This window comes from Grampus griseus, assembly GCF_964374135.1.
Source record: "Grampus griseus genome assembly, chromosome: 5".
In the NCBI taxonomy this organism is placed as follows: Eukaryota; Metazoa; Chordata; class Mammalia; order Artiodactyla; family Delphinidae; genus Grampus; species Grampus griseus.
Window position 1 is genome coordinate 98,846,324 of NC_138998.1, and position 12,278 is coordinate 98,858,601.

At 36.9% G+C, this 12,278-nt stretch overlaps 1 protein-coding gene across 4 annotated transcripts in view; it reads right to left on the bottom strand.

The window, feature by feature from the left end:
• The window catches only part of EPHA6 (EPH receptor A6), a gene marked incomplete at its 5' end in the record, with an annotated part of 858,058 nt that overhangs the window by 510,504 nt on the left and 335,276 nt on the right, over positions 1–12,278 (bottom strand). The window lies entirely within an intron of this gene.

Below are 12,278 nucleotides of genomic sequence, written 5' to 3' on the forward strand. Positions count from 1 at the left end.
AAGGCATACTTGAAACAAAACTATGCAAAATAACAGTGCTTACCAATGTATGGGAATGCCCACATTAAGGGAGACAATTGTGTAGCTCTGGGAGATGGCATTAAATAACATTGAATCACACCCTTTAAAATTGATTTCCATTCCATTTCTCCCTCAGCTCTTCTGAGTATTTAAGGAGAAAGTCCCAGGGTAGTGTGGGTATATCTTTAACATCTTCCTTACAGGCTAAATTTTTTTTTTTTTTTTGCGGTACGCGGGCCTCTCACTGTTGTGGCCTCTCCCGCCGCGGAGCACAGGCTCCGGACGCGCAGGCTCAGCGGCCATGGCTCACAGGCCCAGCCGCTCCGCGGCATGTGGGATCTTCCCGGACCGGGGCACGAACCCGTGTCCCCTGCATCGGCAGGCGGACTCTCAACCACTGCGCCACCAGGGAAGCCCCAGGCTAAATATTTTTTGAACAAAATGAGAGATGGCCTTAGACTCAGATTGTAGCAGGACATAGCTATAGTTTGATAACACTGCTTCATTTTTATCAAGATCATTTTTTATTTTTCTGTGGCAAACAATTTTCTATTTATTATATTGAAATAAATTCATTTAAAAATTTAATTTTAAAAGTGGGTAGACAAAATATCAAGTAAATAAGGTATATTTGTTATGCACATATGACAAAAATCATGAAAACTGTAGGCTAATGACTAAATTTTCACAAAACATAATGAAAATGAAATGTAAGTGACTAAAGTTATGCTATCAAATGTTTCACTGAACCTCATTTTCTATTCACTTAAATCCATGTTGTCATTTTCACTGAACATTTTCATAGGAATGGAAATCCTACAAAAAAGGATCCTACTATAAGCTACACATCCGGGGTCCTGAATGGTGGGGGGTTTAATTGTTTCTAGTCTCAAAGAAATGACTGCTGGCCACTTTCTAAATTAAAACTGTTATACAAAATAAAAGAAGTGTAATTTTCCAGTGACAAATATTATGTTAAAAAATATTTTAACAAGCTGTGTATTTTAACTCAACACATTTTCACAAAATGTTCTGTGTAAAAATAAACAAGAATCTTAATTTAACAATAATGCATCTATGAGTAAGGCTTCTGCTTATATATTCAGGAAGGAAAAAAAGTATTTGAAATCTGATACATATTTTATATTTAGAGCACATTCCAATTAAAACTAGCCACATTTCAAGCATGCAATAACCTCATGTGGCTGGCTAGTGGCTACTGTATTGGATAGTGCAGTTTTGAACACAGAAATCTGTTCATTACATCTCCTTGTATAAAAATCTTTGATGACTTCCCATCATCTTTACATTAAAGTTTAAAATATTTACCTTGGATTACAAGTTTACCCATAGCTTGCCTACAGTTCCCCCATGGCTTCACCCTGCCTACAGTTCCAACCACATCAGATAAAGCTGCTTCCCTCTCGAACTCCCTCTGTTAAGGCTTTGCCCTTCTGTCTATTCTCAACTCAGCAGGCAGTGATCTTAGAAAATACATCAGATCATTTTATCACTGGGCTCTGGGCCTTCCAATGGCTTCCCACTCTCCTAGAGTAAAGCCAGCTGCCCTATTAATTGCCTACCACGCATTGCATGATTTTGCTCCCCATCCATTCCCTGTGACCCTGCTTTGCATCTTCTACCTCTTTTTTTGTATCAAGCAGTCTGCTGCAGCCACACTGGCCTCCTTCAGAATCTTGGGCATCCAAAGCATTCTCCTGCCATTGGGCCTTATCCAGCTGTCTGTATGGTTTTCTCCCTCCCTTACATCAGGTCTTTATTCAAACATTACCGTATTAATAAAGCCTTCCCCGATTCCCCTTTTTATATTGCAACTCCTGCTACATCCTACCCGAGTAATCCATATTACTCTCCATTCTTATTCCTGTCTTCAAAGAACTTAACAACATCTGACACTCGATATGTTTAATTTTTTAAGCCATTTCCCCTTAAAATGTATGCTCTATGAGGGTAGAGATTTTTTTTTTTTTTTGGTCTGTTTTGTTTACTGAAGTGTTTCCAGGGCCTAGAACAGTATCAGGCATTACTTGGCCCTCAATGAGTATTTGGCAAATGAATGAATGAATGAATGAATGAATTGCTGAGGGACTCCGTTGATTTCTGAGTTTACTCTGCTCTTTGTTCTGCTTTGAGCCTTTTCCTCTGTTGAACAATCTCTTCTCTCTATCCCCACCCTACGACCCACTCATCTTGCTGACTCCTAGTCATCTTTCAAGTCTCACTTCTTTTAGAAAGCTCCGCCTGGGCTTCCCTTGTGGCGCAGTGGTTGGGAGTCCGCCTGCCGATGCAGGGGACGCGGGTTCGTGCCCCGGTCCGGGAGGATCCCACATGTTGCGGAGCGGCTGGGCCCATGAGCCATGGCCGCTGAGCCTACGCGTCCGGAGCCTGTGCTCCGCAACGGGAGAGACCACAACAGTGAGAGGCCCGCGTACCGCAAAAAAAAAAAAAAAAAAAAAAAAGAAAGCTCTACCTGACTCCTTAGACTAGTTTCTCTAAGCACCTGTGCCTTTTCCATGTTAGTAATCCCTTGACAGTTATTTGTTTAATGGCTGTAAGTGCCACAAGGACAGTTTGGCACAGTGCTTGTCATAAAGTCGGTGCTTGGTACTTATTTGTTTTATTGAATTGGACAGCATGTGAGTACTCTGCTAATTAAATTCCTGCAGAAGATAATGCGTGTCTACTCAGTGCATGTTCTGATCATGGCATAATTCATCTCACTACAAATTTATAGATTTTTTTTTGGCTTGTTGCATTACTGTAAGTAAGGGATGGAAGCAGGTAGTAAAAATCTTGAAACTGATTCAACTACAACTCAAGAATGATTATTTTAATATTCCAATTGAAACAAAATCTTTCCAATTAAAATTACTATCCATGTGAATTTTTTTTTTTGCCTACTGCAAAACTACAAATACAAATTGGATATTGTTGCAGCAACTCTCAAGTCTATCCCTGATTTCAAATGCTTGTTAACTCAAAATTGCCCTTGAAAACCTTAAAATTTTGAACTTATAAAATGTATTTGGATTCTTAAATTACTACCTTATTTTAATATTAGGGTTTAGTCTACAATTTCATTTAAACATTAATGATGATGCTGTTAAAATGTTAGAAAACCACTGTTGTAGGCAGTAACATTCTTCTTATATAGCACACACCAATGGTATACAGCATGCACTTCTGTTTTTAGCCTGAATCATATTATACAACTACTTGATCATGTTATCACCTCAACTTCTTGTAACTGCCACAAGCCAGACCCGGGCCTTACCATTCTTATATCTACAATGCTTTAGCATATTTTGAGTATACATTTAAGTTTTTATAAATGCCTGAAAAGTTGAATGAGTGAATAAACAAGTGATTAATTCACTAATGTCTAATATGAGATCACTATAATTCTGTAAATAGAATGAGCATGCTATATATCTTTTAGTTAGTACTTTTAGGTTTTGTTTGTATTTGTTAAAAATGGGATATCAGTCCCTACATCTTGAGAACTTTTAAATTACTTTCTTATTCACCCCTTCTTTCTCTACCACTTCCTTATTTCTCTGTTTATAGGGTATGTGAACTTCATTTCCAAAAAACAAACCACCAAAAATAAGAATGTTTCCCAACATATATCAATACTGCACATGGAAAGTAAAATATTATCTGATTCAGTGGTTTCTAATGTTTTCTTTTAGAAGGAGCTATTCAGATATCGACTTTCAGATTAAACCTTCATTTTAGTACCTCTCAATTTCTCTATATTTCTATATTCAAAACATTCATGACTATATATATATATATATATATATGAGATCATAACATGTATGTTCTTTTTGTATGAACATTTACTTTAAAATGTCATTTAGAAATCTGGCTTATTACCACCTTTTCTTCCTTCTTTCCTCTTCAAATATCATTTTCCTAAAATGTCGACACACTGCTGTGTAGATATATGTTTACATATTTATGAACAGAAGGATTTAGTGTTATTGATTTTTCAATATTGAGATAATATCAATAAATTTTAGATTGTTTTCATCAGTTATCAATTATAACATGGAAATCTCTCCAGGTCAATGGTTGTAGTTAAGTCACTGTGATATATTTGTAGTATATGTGTCAACAATCTCCCAGTTGGAAGAAATACTTTATAAACTATGCTGCAGTAAACATCCCCATGATGATACTTATATTTCAGTTCCCAAGAGTAGGCACTCTGGGCCAGGGTATGTTTATTATTTGTTTTAACACATATTTCCATGTTACATTCCTAAACATTTCTAAAACGCACAATAATGTAAGTGAGCACCCTAATCTTTCACCCTGCTAATCCCTATAATTAATGTTAGTCACTCTTTTACCTTTTGACAATATGTGGAGTTAAATATTATTACTTTAAATGAAGTTTCCTAATTGCCACTAATGCTCCACATTTTTTTTCATATTTTTATTGGTCATTTGTTTATACTTTTCTATGAATTGCCTTTTATATCCTTTTCTATTGGTTGCTTATCTTCTATTAATTTACTGGGTTGGCCAAAAAGTTCATTCAGGTTTTTCCATAACATCTTACAGAAAAACCTGAATGGCCTTTTTGGCCAACCCAATATAAGTGCTATTTATTAGCAATATTAATTTTATATTTGTCATTTTTGTTATATATATTTTTGTATCAATTTTCTAATGACATGCATAAAAGTCACATTCATAATAGCATAAAAAACAGTAAAATACTTAGGCATAAATTTAATCAAGGAAGTGAAAGACCTGTACAAAGAAAACTACAATATTTTGATAAAGAAATTGAAGAGAATACAAAACAATGGAAAGATACCCCATGTTCACGGATTGGAAGAATTAATATTGTTAAAATGTCCACACTATGCGAAAGCAACTAAAGATTCAATGCAATCCCTATCAAAATTCCAATGGCATTTTTCATAGAAATATAAAAAACAATCCTAAAATTTATGGAATCACAAAAGACCCCAATAGTCAAAGCAACTCTGAGAAAGAATAACAATGCTAGAGGCATCACACTTCCTGATTTCAAACTATACTACAAAGTTATATGAATGGAAACAGTATGGTACCAGCATAAAAATACACACATAGGCCACTAGAACAGAATAGAGGGCTCCAAAATAAACTCCTACATAAACAATCAAATATATAGGTCAAGGGAGCTAAAAATACTCAATGGCAAAATGATAGTCTCTTCAATAAATGATGTATAACAACATACAGAAAAGTGAACTTGGACTTGACCAGACACCACTCACAAAAATTAACTCAAGGGCTTCCCTGGTGGCGCAGTGGTTGAGAGTCCGCCTGCCGATACAGGGGACACGGGTTCGTGCCCCGGTCCGGGAAGATCCCACATGCCATGGAGCGGCTGGGCCCGTAAGCCATGGCTGCTGAGCCTGCGCGTCAGGAGCCTGTGCTCCGCAACGGGAGAAGCCATAACAGTGAGAGGCTCGCGTACCGCAAAAAAAAAAAAAAAAATTAACTCAAAATGAATTAGAAACTTAAACATAAAACCTGAAACTGTAAAACTTCTAGAAGAAAGCTACTTGATATAGGTCTTGGCAATGATTTTTTTAGAATATGACAGCAAAAGCACCAGCAACGAAAGCAAAAATAAACAGTGGGACTACATCAAACTAAAGAGCTTCAGCACAGCCAAAAAACAATAAAAATAATGAAAAGGCAACCTATAGAATGGGGCAAAATATTTGCAAACCATATACCTGATATATCTGATAAATATAAAATATATAAAGAACTCACACAACTCAATAACAACAACAGCAACAACAATCAAAAACATACAGTTAAATAAAAAATAGAGGAACCGAACAGACATTTCTTTAAAGAAGACATACAAATGTCCAACATGAATGCTCAATATCACTAGTCATCAGGGAAATGTAAATGAAAACCACAAGGATATATCACCTCACGAGTGTTAGAATGGCAGTTATCAAGAAGACAAGAGATACATGATGGCAAGGATGTAAAGAAAAGGGAACCCTTGTGTACTGCTGGTGGGAATGCAAGTTGGTGCAGCCAATATGGAAAACTGTATGGATGTTCCTCAGAAAATTAAAAATAGAGCTACCATGTGACCCAGCAATTTGTTTCTGGGTATTAGGAAATAAAAACAGGATATGAAAAAGTTATCTGCACTCCCATGTCCATTACAGCATTATTCTCAATAGCCAAGATATGGAAAAAATCTGTGTGCATCAACAGATGAATGGATAAAGAAGATCTACAGTGATTCTACATTTTAGTTGAAAGTGATGCTACCACTTTGGGGGACTATTTGGCAGTATCTCCTATAGAGGAACATACACATATCTTCTGACAATTCCATTCCTTGGCATTTACCCAACAGAACAGTACAAAGTGAAAGTAGCTTCTCTTCCTACAGGCAGTCATACCAAGTTCCATTGCTAAGTGACCCACTTCTTCATTTGATTTTCATTTTCTGCAATTTTGTTGACATGTTGACCTTTCTCACGTGATGTATTTTCTTCTCCCTTACTTTGCCCTTGTTAGTGTAAACCTTCTATATTCTCTTACTCATTTTGGTGAAGTTTCCTGAGGAAATGGAGTTAAATCTATATGTTCAATCAACTATGTTTAAAGAATTTTAGACTTTACTAACTTTCTAATCATATAATTGGAGTGAGTATATTTAATTGAGAATAAGGAAATTACAAACAAATTATTTATGATATATATGAAATGATTTTTAAATTTTCTGGTGTCATGTACTTATGATAAAAGTAGCAAGAATGCTAGAAAAATAAATACAGGGCTTCTCTGGTGGGGCAGTGGTTAAGAATCTGCCTGCCAATGCAGGGGACACAGGTTTGAGCCCTGGTCTGGGAAGATCCCACATGCCGCAGAGCAACTAAGCCCATGCACCCCAACTACTAAGCCTGTGCTCTAGAGTCCGCAAGCCACAACTACTGAAGCCCACATGCCTAGAGCCCGTGCTCCGCAACAAAAGAAGCCACCGCAATGAGAAGCCTGCGCACCACAATGAAGAGTAGCTCCCGCTTGCCACAACTAGAAGATGCCCGCATGCAGGAACGAAGACACAACGCAGCCAAAAATAATAAATAAATAAAATTAAATAAAAAGAAAAACAAATACAATGTAATTTGGTAGTGGGGATCTATAAAATGTAAAATATATAAATATTTTCATCAAATTACATAATAAATAATCTAAGTTAAAACACAGTTTTCTATTTCAAAAACTACATTTATGATTTGAGGAACTTTAAGTGGTTGCCTAAAATAATGATAAAAGATGGGTTATACATTAAAAAGTACAAAGTAGTTTTTATAGAAAAGCATGTATTAAAGGCACATACATGAGTATAGTTATTGAAATACCACAAATATTAATGAAGTACATATCTTGCCATATAATTTCCCCTATCAATGTTTGTAATTTCATTGTCCTCAGAAAATTAAAGTCTCTGGGTATTGACTGGAATATAGCTGGAAAGTATTTTTATATACACACACACACACAGATTTATGTCTGCTAAAACAAAATCAAGGAATGTGTGACCTGTTCTACACATACTTTATTTTAAAAATTGAATTGTTAGGCTATATACTGCTAGCAATGTTTTTTTTAGGTTTATCTTTATTATCAGAGAACTTTAAGACAAAGGACCATGATAAATCCCAGTTGGTATATCATGCTGTGCGGTTCTCATCAGCTGATGAAATACTGAACTGTGTGTTGTCTGACAGGAACTGATATTAATATAATTGACTGCTTTTCCCTCATAGATGCTCAATAGTCTGTAAGTTTAGATAAACCTGAATGACTTATCAGTAAAATATGTGATGTGCATCATTTCTCAAAACATTAGAACTCAGGAAATTTAATAAACTGGGATAGGCAGTATCATTACTATTTCCCTAGATATTGTTCTACAATTATAGAAATTAAAATGTGCTGTCATGTAAGTAGAGAAGGCAGAGAAGATTGGAGAATCAAAAAATAAAAAGGAAAAAACCCTAAAACTTAAGGGTAAATAAGTATAAATATTTTTTTTTGAGAATAACCTATTAATAACTTACCAAAGGAAAATCTCAAGGCCAAATACAAGTTTATTAATAATAAACTGTGGATTGTGCTTCAAAATATTCAACCTAATTTTCCTTGCAGGGAAGCTACTATGAAGTCCTCATGAAGGTAATGTATATAAAAGTGTCCTGTTATGAATTCTAATTTCTTACTTCCACCACACAAATGTTAAAGTAGACTTTCTCTTGAATAAGCAAATTCAAAAAAAAAATCAGGGCTTCCCTGGTGGCGCAGTGGTTGGGAGTCCGCCTGCCGATGCGGGGGACACGGGTTCGCACCCCGGTCCGGGAAGATCCCACATGCTGCGAAGCGGCTGGGCCCGTGAGCCATGGCCGCTCAGCCTGCGCATCCGGAGCCTGTGCTCCACGGCGGGAGGGACCACAGCAGTGAGAGGCCCGCGTGCCAAGAAAAAAAAAAGAAAAAAAAATCAGACCTACCTACAAAAATATACTGTAGGTTACATGACTTTCACCCTAAAGAATCAGAGGAAAGAACTCCGAAAAGTATGGAATACCACATCCTCTTTCACCTGTTTATCTGTTAACTCTGGGCACAATACCCCCTATCTGAGGACTCTGAAAAGTAAGTAGAAGAAGGCATACTGGAAAATACCAAAATTTGTAGTACTACCTAGCTGGCAACGAATTTGCCGTCCTTCCCTCCCTCCCTCTTTCCTCTTTTCCCCAGTGCTTGGGGCTGGAGCCTGGACTGAGTGGACTGGAAACCTGGAAATGGCCACCAGGTCACAGTCAGAGCTCTAGCTCACTTTAGCTCTGGAAGTGGGAAATGGAATTCCTAATGCTCAGGAGAGAATGTGGAAATCCCTTCCCTCTTTGTTTGTTTCTTTCTTTCTCTCTCTCTCTCTCTTTTTTTTTTCTCCTGTTCTCTCATGCCCAACCCTCAAGTAATCATGCGGTAGACTGGTGGTGGTGGTCAGTAATGGGAGCCCACAGGAGCCAAAACTCTCAAGAAAGAAAAAACTTCCTCTTCCTTCACTGCAGCTGTGGTTCTGAGAGGGTAGAGTCCCACTGCATTTCTTTTTCTCTGTCCTCCTCTCACTTGGTCCTGGATGTAGATCCAGTTGCAGAAGCGCACAGCAGAGTGGAACAAATAAAGCCCCAGCTGTCTTTCTACACAAAGGACCTTAAAGAGGAGTCATAGAGATTCGGAAAGTACTGGGAAGAACATGGAGAGACAGGAGCTCAGGAAAGCAATTCCACACGCTTGTTTATAAACTCCTGGGCTTGCTCCCAAACTGCACATCCTTGGAACTGATTCTATTTAACATATCAAAGACTTTGATAACTGAACCAAAAGACTACCACCCAGGTCTCAGACAAACAGTTTTAAATTTTTGGTTAGGTAAAAGAGAGGACACCAACCTAGAAGATATATACCGTTTTTTGTTTGTTTGTTTTCTTACTATGTGACACAAAAACTTATAAACAGGGATATATACTGGCAAATCCAAGTAAGTTGCCATTAACAAGCATAAAGTGGATCTATTAGATCTTAGTTTTACCTTCCACCATTTTTTCTCATTCACAGATTCATGATTTATACGTTAAAGATAATTTTCAAAAAGTGCTTTTATTTGAGAGATGGACAAGTGTCAACAACAGAGCATTACTTGGAATATAATGTCAGAAATACTTTAGGAGTCTGAGGCTGGTGACATGCAAAATTAAAATTCTAAAGGTGTCTCTAGTGTGAGAGTAAGGTCAGTGTTTTTATTCTGAGGTTAAGATAGGGTATGGAGACCAAAGGTTTATATTAGCAGTTTTTAGGATTAGACACCTTTTTCATTTTTATTACCAGTTTGAATACAATCTGGTAATAATAATGGCACAACATAAAAAGCTACCATATTTTTTTCTAAAAATACAGATCACTTTTTAACTGTTCTATCATTCATTTCCTAATGCTATTTTTATTAACTTTGGTGCTCCTAGGTATATTTTAGTCAACCAAACTTAAGCCTGCATTAATACTACTTCCTTCCTATTTAACAGTCCTTTTAAAAAGTGTGCTTGTTGAGTCTATCATATTTTCAGGTATTTTGAAATGAGATGCTATTTAACTTTTGAGGCCCTCATCGGAGATTCTTATTCCTATTTCACTATTTTTTCTAGACATCCAGTAATGACAGTTTCCAACTTTGTCTTTCATTATTCCTTTTTTGCATATTCCTTAAGTCAGCGTAAATTTACTTTTCCGAATAAGTAAAACCATTGCCAAAGAGAAAACACCCCTTGATTCACTGTACTATGTATTAGTAATAACACCTACAGCAAAACCATTTATAATCATTGAGCATTCGGAATGAGTCAGATGTTGTGCAAAGCACTTTCTCTACAGTTTTTTAGTTATTCTTACAAAAATTAGCTACAAAGGATATGGCCTTTGGAACTAGATTACATGGCTTTGAGTTCTGCTTCTGTATTTTACTAACCCTTCACTTCAGGCAACTTATTTTTCTGTGCATCATTTTTCTCATCTGTAAAATGGGGCACCTAACTGAGAGCTTGTTGTGAGGATTTAATTAATTAATTCATGTAAAGTGATCAGAAGCGTGCCTAGCATATTATCATGAAGATGAGGAAACTGAAGTTAAGCGATATAAAGTAAGTTTCTATGACAGATTGTGTTTTCCAAAAATGGCTCCAACAGTATTTCCCACCCTACACTGGCTTCTGACTATGTCTCATAGATACTCTTTCCCATAGAGAGCTCAGGTTTATATTCCCTCCTCTTAATCTGGGTGTGTTTGTAATTACAGTGAGTTCCTTTGGAATGGTTACTTTTAGAAGCTAGTCACCAGGCCAAGGGGAAGGTCAAGCAGCCATGAAGAGGCCCAGGTGGAGAACTTAGGCCTTTGGTGCATGGCTGTGGCTGAGCTCCCAGCTGACAGCCATCACCACCCTGTCAGCCAGGTAAGTGAGCTACCTGGGATGTAGATTCTCCAGGCCCTAGTGAAGCTGCCCCCAAGTTTGGGGGGCACTTTCTTATGTAGATCTGAGAACCTGGAACACTTGCTGAAGGTCATATGGTAGAAGAGCCAAAAATTAAGGCTTAGCTCCATTCCTATCCATAATCTGAGTTCTCACCATAGAGTAAGTTAGGTACCCATCGTATTTGGAACAGCATGCCTACTTTGTTATCTAGAGCAGTGAAGGATTGAACCACAACTTTTAAAGGACAACTGGTGATGGTATTTGGATTATAAATAACTGTTGTAATGAAAAAATACTCTTTTGTGGGATTTAACTGACAGAGATAGCTTTAACTGATAGTTTCTTGTTCTCTTAGAAACTCTTCTTTTGTGTAAGAAGCAAAATAAATATAATTTTATTCAGACCATTAGAAATAAAAATGTATTCCACAACACTTACTTCATAAAAAATGCTTTATGTATATATATCCCCTCATTTTATGGAAAAAGTAAGCAAGACATTTTATCTTCCAATGTAGAATTGAAGAATAGACTCATCATAAAATGGCTTGTGTGCATGATTTCAACATTTTGACCAAACTCACTCATCACTGCTCAAAGTCTCATATACTCTGACACCTCAGTAAAGTCTGACAACCATATCTTCTGCTGGCTTAGCAACAAACTTACAATCCATTCTTTAATCTGACAATTGTGAATGTCCTGCTGTCATGTATTCACGGGCCTAGCCGCTCCGCGGCATGTGGGATCTTCCCAGACCAGGGCACGAACCCGTGTCCCCTGCATCGGCAGGCGGACTCTCAACCACTGTGCCACCAGGGAAGCCCTGTAAAATTTTTAATCAAAGTATAGTTCACTTAAAACATATTAGTTTCAGGTTTACAACATGGTGATTAGATATTTTTATAGATTATACTCCATATAAAGTTAAATATTGGCCATATTGACTGTACTGTACATTACATCATTGTATTTTATTTATTTTATACCTAGAATTTTGTACCTCTTAATCCCCTTCCCTTACTTTTCCTGTTCTCCCTTTCCTCCCCCAACTGGTAACCATTAGTTTGTTCTCTGTATCTGTGAGTGTGTTTCTGTTTTGTTATATTCATTTATTGGTTTTATTTTTTAGATTCCACATATAAGTGAAAACATACAATATTTG